Source organism: Sorex araneus, chromosome 4 (assembly GCF_027595985.1).
Source record: "Sorex araneus isolate mSorAra2 chromosome 4, mSorAra2.pri, whole genome shotgun sequence".
Classification (NCBI taxonomy): domain Eukaryota; kingdom Metazoa; phylum Chordata; class Mammalia; order Eulipotyphla; family Soricidae; genus Sorex; species Sorex araneus.
The window spans coordinates 22,993,663-23,007,595 of NC_073305.1; positions in this window are offsets into that span (position 1 = coordinate 22,993,663).

A 13,933-nucleotide genomic window follows, 5' to 3' on the forward strand; every position below is an offset into this window, starting at 1 on the left:
GAAGAACTCCCCGCTGCAAGGCCTTTCCTCCTTGGAAAGAGAGGAGCAGTCAGGGTCTTTTCCCTTTGAGAAGGAAAGGGCACCTCTCTTTCCTGTACCTGTGTAGCAGTGAGCTCAGCCTGCAGACTGCCCAGTCTACTCCTTGTGTTTGCTTGAGGGGCTTATAAGAATTCCCCTGGAAAGCAGCCCCCTGTTCTGGTGGAGAGAGGGGACGCGGGGAGAGACAGAGAGAGACAGAGAGAGAATGATAAGATCTAATTTGTGAGGGCTAGCAGAGGGAGGGGTGTCTGGCACTGCTCTGGGTTTACTCCTGGCTCTACTTTCAGGGATCACTTCTGACAGGACGCAGGGAACATGGGTGCCAGGGATTATGCCTGCGTCAGCCACATGCGAAGCAAGTGCCCCACCCACTGTACTATCTTTCTGGTCCAAGGCCTAATTTGGGGGGTGCTCAGGGACTATTCCCAGCACAGCATGCTCAGGGGCCAGCAGTCACAGGGCTGAAACCGTTGCTTGCACATGAAAAGCCTGCACTCCAGCCACTGAGTCATCTCCTGGATCCTGAGGGGCTTTACATATTGAGTTGATTTTTGGTTTCTATAGACTTATCGTGATGAAACAGAGATGTTCAGACCCTCTCCAGGGTCCTCTTGATATTTTAGGTTTGCAAACGTTTGTTATAACTAATGAATCTGGTGTGGAGAATGAGCAACAGTCCAGGTTTTCTTCTTCTTCACCTGATAGGCTTTTCTGAGGCAGGATCCCATCCGGGATCCCGTGACACCTTAGGTCACTGCCTCCTCACACCCCTCATGGCTGTGACAGTTTCCTTCCTGACCACCTTGACAGTTTAGAGTGCTGGCCAGACATTCTTAGAATGTCCCGGGGTTAAGGTTTATCTGTTCTGCTCATGTGTTTGGGGATGAAGACCAGAGATGACATGCCATTTCCATCACCTTGTTTTGGGGACATACTAGCAATACTATGTCATTTGTTGTTTCTCTACTTGAAGGTGAGTCAGGTTTTCTTCCCAAGCACCTTCCTCCTTTCCACATCACACTTTTTGGAAGGAAGTGGCAGCGTTCAGTTCACCCTTGAAGAGTAGGAAGTATTTGCATCAGATTCTGGAACTTTTCTGCATGAGAGACTTGTGTGTCTCCCTGACTTTATTTAGTCACTTAGTTATACCAACAAAGACTCCTGGGTATCCATTTTATATTTTGGGTTAAAGTTAAAGTTCAATATACGTTTTGAGCCATGGGGCCCTCTCCTAGTTGATATCTGTGCCCCTGTCATCCCCCCTCATCGTGGGGTTGTTTTGTGTTGGCACTTCCTTCCTGACAGGCATTCATAGTTCATCTGTGTATTTCCTGCACTCGAACTTGAATCAACCATGTCTCCACAGACTTCTGACTCCTTTTCCTTTTTTTAAAATAATAGAATCATAAATGTTGCTACTGGAGTAGCTCTGCTTCTAGGCCTTATGACTGAAAGGGTCCTATATGTAGTAATCTATGCAGATACACAGATGTCTGAATATTAGTATTTATCTGCAAAGCTATGTGTGCCTATATTAAGCTAATCATGAATTCATGCTGTTTCCAATTCCAATCCATTTCAACATAGATTATTTGAATCTTCCATTCCAACATTGGCTTCCATATGTCTCACTCTTTCTCTCTCTCTTTCTCTCATTCGTTCACTCAATTTTTCAATTCCAGTGTATGTATATATTACATATATGTATTTATGACACATTGTACACATATATGACTATATGTGTATTTATATATTTCATGTATATTTATAATATATCATATATACATACAATATATATTATATATGTGACAACATGTGTGTATTTATATATAATTACATGGCTATTAATCCATTTTCCTATAGAAACAGACTTTTTATTATAGTTTAGATAATAGGGTTAGAACAATCTTCAAGTTTCTTGTATTGCTGTCCCAAGTTACTGCAACACCACCACCACCAAAGTTTCCATCACCCTCCACCCCTACCCCTGTGTCACCTCTGGTCTGACCTTCTCACCTTCTTCTAAAGAGAGGCTTCTAAAATCTCAGTGCTAGGACGAATGGAGATGTTACTGAGACCGCTCAAGAAATTCGACGATCAATGGGATGATGATGATGATGATGATGATGATGATGATGATGATGATGATGATGATATACCACAGATGAGTGAGATCCCCCTGTTTTTCTCCTGCCTCTGACTGATTTCACTCAGCATGATCTGCTTCAGTTCCATACATTTTGCTGGAACTTCAAGAATTTAGTTTTTCTTGTGGAAGTATCACTCACTCACTGTCATCCTGTTGCTCACCGTTTTGCTCGAGCAGGCACCAGTAATGTCTCCATTTTGAGACTTATTGTCACTGTTTTTGGCATATTGAATATGCCACGGGTAGCTTGCCAGGCTCTGCCGTGCAAGCCAGGTACTCTAAGTAGCTTGCCAGGCTGTCCAAGAGGGGCAGAGGAATCGAACCCAGGTCAGCCGCGTGCAAGGCAAATGCCCCGCCGCTATGCTATTGCTCCAGCCCGTAGAAATATAAATTACATTAACTACAGAAATTGTATTAACTAGATCCCTAGTGCTTAAATGGTGTTCCTTTTGCCTCACAGACTCCACAAAGTTACTTATATCAGCACTTCCCTGCACCTCTTCAGTGAGTTTTTTCACCTATTTGAATTTGTTTTCTCTCATTTTGGGTGCAGTGTGGGTACATGTGCTTACTGCGGCTACACTCATTGGTTGCAGTGCTCTGGCACGTGTGGTTGCAGTACTTACAAGGGCTCATGGACTTGAAGCTGGTGTTCACATACACTCGTTGCAGTAGTCACACCAGTTGGCTGGTATTTGACAGAGATCACACATTTGGTTGTAGTGTAGAGGATCACACGTGGCAATGCTACCAGGATTATACTCAGGGCATGGGGGTAAGGGGGTGCAGGGATAGAACTCATACTCTCATGCTTACAAGTGTTTTTCCCATTTCCCGTCTGCACTGTTCCTGGGCCCCTGTTTTATGTCATTGTGTTTTCCAATCTGGGATTGTTCCCAGTTCTCTAAATGATTTGAGGTTGGTTATTCTTTGTAAAGTTGTGAGTTTTGGCCAGTGTCTTGTTTCATGTTTCCAGCACAATAGTAACCCACAGAATAGTTTCCACCCATTCAATTATCCCCTCCCCAACCCACACATTTTTGTGACTTGGTAGCACTTTTTTTTTTTAAATCACAGAACACAATTGCATTTTATGGATGTACCACAATGTGTTCATCCATTCATCTTTACGGGAGCATCTTAGTAGTTTCCCAATCTTGACAATAGTGAGTAAGATAAGTATAATCATTCCATGCTAGTTTATGCAGATATTAGTTTTTGTTAGTTTTGGGGTGGGACACATCCAGCTATGCTCAGGGGCTACTCCTGGCTCTGGGTCGCTCCTAGCAGTGCTTGGTGCACCATGTGGTACAAAGTACACAACCCATTGATCCCCAAGGACACTTGTTTTTAAAGTCAGTCGGGCAAAATACAATTTGAGTCAGCTCTGTTTTAAATCATTGGGAGCACAAGCTCTAGATTGCATAGTAAGTTGTGTTAGCCTCTGTAAGACACTGCCTTCCCAAGAGGCTGTCCTGTGTGGCTTCCACCAATCATGATGCACGTTTCTCTTGTTCTCCATCCTCACAGGCAACTGATATATTTAGGAGTTTTCAAGTCATTCTAATTGGTATGCATGAGTAACTCATTGTTTCAGTGGAAGTGAATTTCAAATGTGGTCACTCTTTGTCCCCCAGATAAGATAGCATTTCTTATTAAACTATATAGAAAAGGAATATTAAACGAATCAGAAAATAAAGTTAATTAAACAAACAAAATGGGTATTGTCAGGAAGCTGGAGTGGTTTTATTATTGTACTTCTGTGTTAAATTTACATGACAAACACAATTACTTTTTTACTTGTGAAAGAAGTATAGAAGATTACTTGGAGAGAAAAAAATTTCCTGGCTTTAAATTTAAGTAGAAATGTATTTTGTGGACTTTGAGCTTTGAATAGACATTGTTCATAGGATACAGCATTATCAAGCAGTTTTATAATTGCTCCAAGATACCCCAAGGAGAAGTTCCTTAGATCTCCTTTGCAGAGTTACTCTTCTTTCTTGTTTCTTCTTTCTTTCTCCTTTCTTTCTCCAGCCACTTCTTTCTAAGACAACTTTGCTGGAATGAGTAGCTGAGAGCATTAGTGTGTCTTCTACAGAATTTTAGAGCAATAGACCTGATGATCTGGACAAACTAAAAGTGATAAGAATGAAATTGGTGTCAACACCACCCATTGGGGTGATGGAGGTGGTCTTCTGACTTTCATTAGTTCCAAAATCTGGGCTGATTCTATAACAAAACAAAGACCTCAACCACTGCAGTCCAAACAATCTTCTCTTCATTCACAGTCAAATGTGGAGTTTCTTAACATTTGGCTAAATTTTCTGGGGATGAGCCTGATTGGGGCACTCTCTCTCTCTCTCTCTCTCTCTCTCTCTCTCTCTCTCTCTCTCTCTCTCTCTCTCTCACACTCACACACACACACACACACACACACACACACACACACACACACACACACACACACACACACATGAGAGAGAGAGCGGGGGAGAGAGATTGGATTCCTGCTTTTGAAGCCATCTCTGGGATGGATCTCCTCTCTCTGGCTTGGCTTGGCTTTGCTGTGGCTCTGTGTGCAAGGCTTGTGCTAAGTCTTTACTATTCACCCAACAACTGTGGAAGGGAGCCAGGTGTCTGGAATAAATGAGCTCAGTGAGGCAAAACTGCCTTCCCTGGAACTAAAAGGAGCAAAAAGGTCCTCGGTAATATTTCATGTTAATTTTCCACAGTATCGCTTGAATTTCATTCACAGAGCAATGAAAGCCAGGTGAACTCATAGGGCGGAGTGGCCCTTCTGGAAAGCCTCTGCAGAGCGTGCTGTCAGAAACAAACAAAGATAAAGAGTGTCAATAGCTATTTAGGCAGAAAGACAATAAAAGCTCTTTCTAGAGTGTCCATTGATGCCAATTTGCTGTGCAACTTTCCAAAGCTAATGAGCTATAAATGCGTTTTTGTTGGAGGGCAGAAGCTGACTAGTCTTTGGTTTGATTTTTAATTTCATTGGCGAGGAAAAGTCCCCAGCTTCAATTTTGGAAGGAACTTTGGACCAGTGCCTGTGGAAAGTGGCTGGGCTCTGAAGGACATGTGCCCACCTAGCTGAGGACATGGGGCAATTGTGAAGGGTAACTTCTCCTCTGCATGGGACCCAGCACCCCACCATTCTTGCGTGAAGGGAGCCCCACACCCTGCTCTTAGACTGCCTGTGCACTCTGGGCCTGGGGTTCTCAGAGATGGTTCCCTTTCTGGGGTGAGGAGAGATGTCTTAGGATGTAGGGCTTCACAGAGAATGCTTTACACAAAATTGTAGCCAGAAACCAATAGTCAACCTCTGTCAAAACTGTAGCAAACTAGTCTAGAACACTACTTCATCAAAAGAGATCATGGGGGTTAAGAGGAACTATGGTCTTCTGTAACCAGCTGAGCTTTGAATTTGATAAGAGCTGCTCATTTACAAAAAAAACAACAGCAAACCAATCTCTGTTCCCCTTTAGGATAGAAGGGGGACAGTATGAAGAGTTCATCCAAACTTGGTTCACCCAGAGTAGACTTGAAAAAGACAGCTGACTTGAAAAAGACAGTTTAAGAAATAACTTCATAGGGCTTTCTATATCCTCAAGCTATTATTTGAAGCATTCTTTGTCTTTTCTTTCTTTTTCTTTCTTTTTCTTTCTTTCTTTCTTTCTTTCTTTCTTTCTTTCTTTCTTTCTTTCTTTCTTTCTTCCTTCCTTCCTTTCTTCCTTTCTTTCTGATTTTTTTTTTGCTTGTTGGACATTAAATGCGGGGACTCACATGCACAGCATGTGCGCTACTGCTAAGCCACATTTCCCAGCCCTTAATTCAAGCTATACTAGAAAGATTGCTATCTAAGGTCATCTACTTTTTTGTGTCAAGTTCACATTTGTATGGAATACTGCCTACCTAATTCAAATATGGGTATGCTTAATATTCCCTAAGATTCCACCATGCTTTTAAAAGATAACTAGATACCTAGATTATTATGTGACGGGTTGGCTGGTAAATATAAAAATAGACCAGGCATCTGTGAGAAAATTAAAATACCTTCTAATTAGTGACTGTATCTACACATCAGAAGGAGTAATTGTAACTGCAGTGATGAAATTTATCACAAATGTCAAAAGCCAGTGGTAGCAGGCAGTTCTTCACATTCGATAAAGTCCTGAAATGGTTAAACAAATTGGTGGGGGGACACACTTAAATTCCTGCATTAGAGTATAGTCATAGACAGAGTATACATTCAATGTCAAGCATCAATATGTGAGAAAATTGTATAACAAAGTAGAGATTAGAATGAACTAGAATGCAGCTAGTTAGTAGAGTATATGACAGTCATATGTGAGACCCTCGATTCAATTCCCAGAAGCACACACATATGGCATTAACAAGAAGATAAAACACACCCCAAAATGTTGAAATTTGGGGGGCAGAGTGACAGTACAGCAGGTAGAGTGCTTGTTTTGCACTGGCTGGCCAGGTTTGATGTGCTGTCCAGTTCCAGTAGGAGTTATCCCTGAACAAAGAGCCAGGAGTAAGCTCTGAAACCACCGAATGTGGCTCAAAACCAAGAAAAAAGGAAATGTGGGCAACTTCCCTGACAGTATAGTGCTTAGTGGAACATGAAGTCCAGGCACTGAACCCAGAGCATCCTGTGTATGAGTCCAATGCTCCTCCCCTTTAAGCTATCACCATTTCCAAGTGTTAAAAAAAAATCATGCGGGGCTGGAGCAATAGCACAGCGGGTAGGGCATTTGCCTTGCACGAGGCCGACCCAGGTTCGATTCCCAGCATCCCATATGGTCCCCTGAGCACTACAAGGAGTAATTCCTGAGTGCAGAGCCAGGAGTAACCCCTGCACATTGCTGGGTGTGACCCAAAAAGAAAAAAAAATCATGCAATCCACTTTCTAAGTCTTCTCCACTAGGTTTGGCTCTCAAGCTTTCAGCTGATGCCTTGGCAGTAAAGTCAAGTGTTCATTAAGGAATAAAGGTTCCCAGGACTTGGTTTCCCATTCTGCCACCACTGGGCGAACAGTCATTGCCCTGTTCTTTAACTCTCCATTTTCCTATCTGTAAAATAGAGCAAAGATGCCAAAAGGGGCACAGTGAGTAATAGATAATAGACAATAGATAATGAAATGATAGACACGGAGCACTTTAGTTCCCACCCCCATCCTCTGCACCACCAGTAACAATCATAGCTGTGTACAAGACAAGTACCTTCATCTCTGGCACTCCCAAGAAATTGTTTTAAGAATAAATAATAATAACAATAATAATGAAAACTTTATATTAAATGCTCTCTTGGTGCCAAACACTGGGGCTATATTCTCGTTTTAGCTCACCTACCTGGCAATAAGGGCTGGAGCGATAGCACAGCAGTTGGGCGGTTGCCTTTCACGTGGCCGACCTGAGTTTGATTCCTCCGCCCCTCTCGGAGAGCCCGATATCGAGCCTGCGGGGCAGAGCCTGGCAAGCTACCCGTGCATATTGGATATGCCAAAAACAGTAACAATAAGTCTCTCAATGAGAGATGTTACTAGTGTTCGCTCAAACAAATCGATGAGCAATGGGATGACAGTGACAGTGACAGCTCACCTACCAATGTACCTGCCTCATTCTAGACTCCGGTAAACTGAGATGTGTAGAGTTTAGCCCTCTGGTCACACTGTGGTGAATCTCAGATTTCTTCCAAAGCCTTTGAGATCCAGAGTTATTCTTGGCCTAAGGCGTGGGATCACTCCCAGTGGTGCTGGGGGATCAAATGAATTGCATCTCCTGCATGCATCACACCAAGCTCTCTCCCCAGCAGAAAAGCTGCATTCTTAATCGCTCTGTAGCTTTGGAAAAATGAGACATGAAGGCCTCAAGCACCAATGTTCAATGAGATAACATGTGAGTCACATACATAAAATTAACTTTTCTAGTAGACACATTATTTTAATGGAGAGAAAAATGAAGTTCTTTTCATTATTTTATTTAACCCAGGCTATATCATTGCAACGTGCGTTCATATAAATGTGAGTTCATTTGCATATTTTAAGTACTAAGACTTAGAAACCTGGTGTTAAATGCATTTCAATATACAGTCACCAGAGTCCACTTGTTAAATATTACTAACAGCCAGTGACTCCCGTATGGATAGACAGGTATGAAGTACATCTTACTGTCCTTTTTTATTTGATGTCCATGTCCCAATCATGAGGTGTCAAGCTATAACCCCTTTATGTTACCAAAGGGTTATGGAACTTTCTGGGCCACCCCAATCCCTGTTCAGCCTATGGTGGGGCAGTGATCAACAACCTTACAAACTTTTGCTCCCTAAATGAAAATTCTGGTTTCATAGTCCCTGTGGTCTAGATTGGGATGTTGGTTCACCACTGGCTGGGCACCCTTCTGTGGACTCAGCCTCAGCCTCAGCCTCCAACTCTCTCTGTCTCTCTCTGTCTCTGTCTCTCTCTGTCTCTGTCTCTGTCTCTGTCTCTCTCTCTCTCTCTCTCTCTCTCTCTCTCTCTCTCTCTCTCTCTGTCTCTCTGTCTCTCATCCAGCTGGGGGAATGAGGGAATGAGGGCAGGAATTAGAAGTAACCCAGAGGGTTCCCCCAAACAATTGTCTTCTTGAATAGCTTTTGAATCACTGATCCTCTCTGGGATGGGATCAAGTTGGAGAAATTGGTTCTGCCCAACCAACCAGGGCTCTCTGCCAAGATTTGTCATCTGGTCCCTCCTCTTCCTTCTTGTCTCCCAGACAATCCAGGCATTTGGCAGAGGGAGCTTGAATTTTCTGGAAATGCTTTTGCAGGGAATTTGGCATAAGCCAATCAGCCTTTCACGTGGCTTCATGCCCTCAAATGTAGTTTATTGGCTTGCTAGTTTTCCTCTTTCCCTTTCATTTGGAAAAGCAAAGCCCTAGCCATTAAAACACAAGATAACTTGAGAGCCAGAAAAAATTCTCCTTATCCTGTGTGGCTAACTTCTCACCTGACTAAAATCTCTCTCTTTCTCCCCCTCTCCCTCCCCCTCTCTCTCCCTCCCTCTCTCTTTCTCTTCCCCCCCATTACCCCCTCACCCCACCCCCACCCCATCACCCCATCCCTCCCTCCTCCCCCCTGCCCCCAGGGGTTTTGGCAGAGTCTTTAATACGTTGGAGTGAGATTTTTCGATCCTTACAAGAGAAACAAAAATGTTCCAGTACTAACGAGATTGTAAGGTTGAAAACCAAGTCTAACAATGAAGCTCGTTAGCATTGTGTGGCTCTCAATCCCCCCTTCAACTCCCGGCTCCTCTGCGGATTTAAATCAGGGCTGCTGCAAGATGGAGCTGCTCCCACGGCGACCCCTTGCACCACAGCTCCCACCTAGTGTTTTCAGCCTCTGCTTTGGCTCTGGGAGGAGAAACAGCTGGGCTGCGCTCAGAGGGTAGCATTTACCAGCTGCATGCTAATAGTGCCCACCTCAGCCTTCCAGGCTTCAATCCACCCAGTCTGACTCCCTGGCCTTGTTTAACCCTTTAGTTTCACACTCAGCCTGATCCCAGCGTGGCTTCAAGCATCCCCTTCCCCATCCCCTCCCCTTCTGTACCAATCTTTAGGTGAGTCTAAACTTTGGGGCCACGACATTCCCCCTATCCCCTCCACTCCACCTCCAGCTTGATTCCAGGAAGAATAATTCCTGCCAGACCCTGTCAGGTTTTGTCCCATGAGCTAGAAGGTCCATGGTTTTCGTGAGTGTTTCCAAACTCTCCCCTACCTCTGCCGGCCAGCCTGCGGGTAAGAGAATCAAGTGAGGAAAAGGAGCTGTAAGAAGCACCCTGAGTCTGTCTTGCCCCGAGCCCGAGTCAGTCCCTCCCTGGGTCCGGTGCATGCAGAGCTGGCTGCTGGTGAGGACACGGTGGACAGGAGGGACAGGGTTGGATGCAGGGCTCTGCCTGATGGAGGCAACTCAGCACGCAAAGGCAGCTTTCCCTGAGGGCTCCATGAAAGAGTGCATGAGCCCTGCAGTACTATCTGTAGGTGTGCGTGTGTGTCCGCAAAGTGCTTGCACACGGGAGTGGACCTCTGCACCCCATCTTGGACGTTCCTCCTGTGTGCTGGGCCTCTTCCCTCCAATTAAACTTGGGGTTCCTGAGGGGGCGCGGGAGAGCTGTGACCACTTCCAGCAGTCTTTCAAGCTACCCTTTCCTCTTTTCAAAAGCTCTATGAATTTGATGCAAACCTCAGTCTTTTTGTACCTTCCTCTAGAAAGTGACATGCCAGTGCCTTTTTACCATGTTCTTTTTGTTTGAAGCCCCCCCACCCCCAACCCCTGGGGCCAGCCTACTTATACACAGGGAAGGAAATGGATCTAGGATCTGCATTCATGAGCATGGTTCCTGGAGATCATTCTAGAGGTGGTCTACAGCACAGCCTCCTTGGTGGGTCCTCCCAAACAGGCCCCGGCTTAATCCATGGCACGTGCATGCGCACTCCAGAGCGCACTCGCGCGCGCGCACACACATACACACGGATGTGCAATAATCTGAGTGCTTCAATGGAATTCTATGCAAACAGCTAGAAGAACATTCCAAAGGAAATGAATAATCCAGTTGCTCTGCCTCCTTGGGAATCCCGGGAAAAACTTTCTGTAGCAGACAAGGCTTCTATTCAGGAACTTTACAGACTTACTAACTTTCCCAGATTCACTTTGCGTTGAGTTGTAAGAATCTAAGTTTCTGTTTTCCTCAGCTGTGTCCTCCTCTCTTCATTTTGAGGCTGTGGGGCCATGAACATGCCTGTAGGCTGTCTAGACTGTATGTATCCCTTCTCCAACCCGACGCTCTGAGAATCACCTCCAGAGATGTCAAACGTGTGGTTGCCCCAGCCGCATCCCAAACTCAACGTGCCGGTAAACCAGTAACTCCGGAGACTAGGGCAGGTCTGCAGCTGCTCCCCTGAAAGCCTTCACCAAGGGGTGTTAGGCAACGCAGCAGACCTTCGGACAGGCTTGAAAAATACTGGCCCCTGAACCCCAGTCCTGAACAACGTGACTGAGTTGGTCTGGGCTGATGTGTTCCCCCAGTAATTCCCACCTGTAGCCCAGCTGTGTGCCCTAGACTTTCCCAGGGTCCCCCTAAACAGATCCCCTAATCGTTGACCGGCAGCGCCTGGTCTAACCCTTCCCCTCCCCACCTTCCTCACCGATGTTCTTCCCAGAGAAACAGCAGGCTGGTGTGATTGACAAACTAGGAGCAGTCAGGCAGCCAGCATTTTTCCAGGCACACACGTTTGCTCCAGCAGTGATTTGGGGGGTCTTTATAAAAGTAACACATTCTTCCTCCCAGTTTTATTTAATTTTTATTAATTTGCTCACAATAATTACCTTCAACATCCCAACACAAATCCCACCACTATAACACCTTCCCACCAGCATTATTTCGAATTTTCCCACCACCACCCAAGCCTGCCCCCAAAGCAGTTCCTAAATAATTTATTTTATATAGCTTGTTATGAATAATGCATTAAAAATGATCCAAAAAAGTTTCCTTAGAGGAAAATGTGTGAAAATTGTTGTTTATCTCACCCTAAAGTCATTAAGCCTTTGTATAAGAGATTTACTAGCATGCTGTTACAGGTTGAGCCTTGTTTGCTAATATTTATTTATTTCTGGATCAAGATCGATTGCCTTCTACCTTAACCCCATCAAAGATGGTGTGAAAAGTAGCACATTCTTAAGATTGGTGGCACATTCAGTCTCAAGGGAATCTTGAAAACAAAATCTCTCCTGGTTCTCCCTATTTAAATGGGGTACCCGCCCACAATCCGAACTCCAAAGAGCAATCAGACACTCTAACATGCAAAATCGAGATCGGAAAGATAGTTCAATGGTTAAGGTGCTTGTCTCACATGTGGCTATCCTGGTTTGAGCCTCAGCATCACCTATGACCCCAAAGGAGTGATTCCTGGGCACACAGCCAGGAGAACAGCCTGGAGTAGCCCAAACACCGAAAATAAAATAAATAAAATGCAAAGCATAACGACACCCTTGCTTCAGGCCTCTCTTCCATCCTTCTGGATGCTACAGGCTCTCTCTATGCGACACACCATCCAGTCACTCTCTCTGCAGCACATGGCACTTCTCGGGCCAGGTTTCAGGGAGGGAAAGGGGAAGAAGAATGAAAAAACGGGGCCTGGAAGGAAGAGGAGGGGAAGCAACTGAAGGGAGAGAGAGAAAGGGGCGGAGAAACCTTCCCTGCAGGCTCCTGCAGAGTGGGTCACCGGGACTGCAGGGTGGCAGCTGCTTTGCAAAATCTCAGTGTCTTGGGCCCAGGCTCCAGCTTACATAAAAGCAGGGGTCTGAGAGGGCAATTTCACAAATGTTGCGTAAACAGGTCCTCTCTGGCTAGTAACTCAAAAGACTCAAAAATAACAACCCATAGATCCAGATCGGAAGCATTTTCCTTGGCAGTGAAAAAGCCCCTGCTTCCCCCACCTCCCCTATTTCTGTTAACTCTATACCCCCACCTTGGGAAAGGGGGCTGTAAGAAACTCCAGGAGGTGCCTTTCTGCCAATCCCCAAAGAGAGAGGAAACAGACATTATTTCCCCATGACCTTTCTCTCGCTCCACTCTCTGGCCTTTTTCCCCCATCCCCGCCCCTCCCCACTCTGATCACTGTATAGGATTTGACTAAATTAAAATCCCAGTTCAGCCTGACACCAATCTAGCTCGGAGAACCCCAGCCCGTCTGTTCTGGCTCAGCTGTCCTGCACCTCTTTCTCTGCTGAAAGGGCTTCTAAGGGAAGAGTCTCTTTCCTGCCACTCCCAGAAGTGTCCTAACCAGCACCTCCTCCGAGCAAGGAATGAGAGACTCGGCAAACAAAGCCCAGCCTTGGATGACGGTGGTGTTTTCATTGTCCTGCATAATGAACTCGAGATTTTCCTTGAAAGGAAAGCCAAATGCATCCATGTCTTATCAAGGCAGAGACCAAAGTAAAAGTTCATAGGGTGCACAGAGCACCCCTGAGCACAGAATGAATGAACGCTGGGCATCTGGGGAGGGGGCGGGGAAATAGCATGAATTTAAACATAAACACATGGTGGTTTCAGGATGAGTGACTCATGTCCCTCCCCATTGCAGAGTGCCAGGTGGGTGCTCAGTAATTTGTGTCCTAAGACAGTTCGTGAGTGAGAGTTAAAGGAGCCGATTTGCCCAGCTGTCACTCATCTGTGTCATCTGCTCTGCTCCCCTCTGAGCTCCTTGGACACACAGTAGGAGCTCAATAAATGTTTATGGAGCAAAATGACTTGTCTGAGGGCGAATCTGTGAAGCCAGTGTAAAAATTAATTGCCCTGCTCTGAAAACTCCCCTTGGATTTTAGCCCAAACTCTATTTCAGCAAATACTATTAGGATTAAAGATACACTTACTCAGAGGGGGAAAAAAATAAAGTGGCAAGTCGCTCTCTTCTTTTCCCCCCATTTGTTTAAAAGGGTCTTTTGAAATCATCCTCTGCCATTTCTTATCCATCAGCCTTACATTAACGTGATATGTTGCTGTGGAAATACTTGCCTTAAACACATCAAGTGGATTAATGCTGGCACTTTATCAGGTGCAATTTCTGTTTCCATAAAACATCTTTAGACACAGGAAAACGACTTCAACCAACAAGGAGGAGGAAAGCCTTCCGTCTCCCACCATCCCGGGGACTCTGACGTTTCTCGGCGCTCGGCTCTGCATCTCCCGCACGGCTGCGC